Here is a 2,016-nt window from a genome sequence, read left to right as displayed (position 1 = left end):
TTGTCCAAAAATATGTGAATGTAGAGGTTTCAAAGTGTGAATGTAGAGTATAGAAATCGTGAATGTAGATTTATGATTGTGTGAATGTAGAGTTGCCCATAAATGTGTGAATGTGGAGGTTTCAAATTGTAAATATAGAGTATAGAAATCGTGAATGTAGAGTTATGCATGTGTGAATCTGTAATAGAGTTAAGAAGTTCTAGCAACTTGTAGCCTTGTAATGTGTGAATGCGGAGTTCTCAAGTTGTGAATATGGAATATATGACCTGTGAATATAGAGTTTTGAATGTGTGAATGCATAACAGTAATAATATAGTTACTAAACATATAATCCTGTAATGTGTGAATGTGGAGTTTACAAAGTGTGAATGTAGAGTATCATATAATCCTGTAATGTATGAATGTAGAGTTTACAAAGTGTGAATGTAGAGTATAATGTATGTGAATGTAGACCCAGGTCCACCTTTCCACGGCATAACAATTGAGGTAAACAGCAACAGATCCTGGCCCGACCGAGATTAGAGCATATTAACAAGATTCAAATTTACAAAAATCATGTTTTACTTTCAGCCACCCCTTTAGCTTTCAGCACCTAAATTTTTATTCTTGAATTAACCAGCGCCTAAATTTTTATTCTTTTTATTCTTGAATTAACCACCACCTAAATTTTTATTCTTGAATTAACCAATTTTATCATTTATCAATGGGAAAGGTCTCCGATGCTTTAACCCAAATAGGATAGCAGTGTCTGGGTACGTATAGGCAATGAAGAACATTATATTCTCATATTTCAGGTAGGACTATATTTATCATTTTGATGTTGAAATTTATTCATTTCAGCTCGAAAAATCTTTAAATTCATTCGTTTATATTAACTATATACTATGACTTACACATTTTATCATTTTAAAAATATTATACCAAATAATTGAATTGACTCGAAATCCTTACCAACACGAATATTTTATATATATATATATATATATATATATATATATATATATATATATATATATATATTAATAGATATATAAAATGTGTGTTGAATATATAATATATAAACATGCATATATGATTCAACCATCAGCTTAATTATTCTTTTTAGTTAAAACAAAACACATAATTTAACTTGATATCAGATCTAATCTCATCCATACGATCAGTTTATTCTTTTTAGTTGAGACAAAACATATCTTTCAATTATAGGAGTAATAAAGTTGCCATCTTTGGTGTTGATAGCTGCACATTTTGACAGCCATGCATGTCTCTGGGATTGGGTCCTCTTAGTATATATTGGTGAGAAAATTTTTAATGCTATTCTTGAAAGCTACTTTTGCTGTATAATTCCATTTATATTCTTTATTTATTCATGTATTACTACAATTAATTAAGAATATATATACAAGATGGTGGACTTTATTTATTTTCTGGAATCACGTGATTCTTCATCAGCTTATAACAAACCCTACCACCATTATAGCAGTCCTTTAATTTTCTTCTCCAAACTCATTTGTCCGACCAATCGAGACTTGATTTGATTAGTTGAATCGCTTACTCATTTTATTCTCTGGACCAATCGAGACTTGATTTGATTAGTTGAATCGCTTACTCATTTTATTCTCTGATGAGTTTGACTGAAACTCGATTAAATTATGGAGTGTAAAAAAAATGAAGAAAAATTTTATCCAGGAAAATGAGCAACCCTGGAAAATGTTGAAATCCAGTAATTATCATACAATAATCACAATATTGCAGTATAGCAAGATAAATAAAACCCCAACTCTTTTTACATGGACCATCCTTGTGAAAGTGCCAACAAGAACAATAGGACAAAAATACTAGGAGAAAACTAGATTTCATTTGTCACCTTAATTGTTTGAGAGAGTTGGAATTATGGTAGCAGCAACACCATCCCCTAGCCCCTCATCATATCTGTGTTTTTTTATGATATCTGTATCTCTCTTTTATCGCACATTCAATCTGCCCCCCCCCCCCCCCCCCCCCCCCCCCCCCCTT

This window comes from Ipomoea triloba, chromosome 10 (genome assembly GCF_003576645.1).
Source record: "Ipomoea triloba cultivar NCNSP0323 chromosome 10, ASM357664v1".
In the NCBI taxonomy this organism is placed as follows: Eukaryota; Viridiplantae; Streptophyta; class Magnoliopsida; order Solanales; family Convolvulaceae; genus Ipomoea; species Ipomoea triloba.
This window is presented reverse-complemented; position numbering follows the sequence as displayed.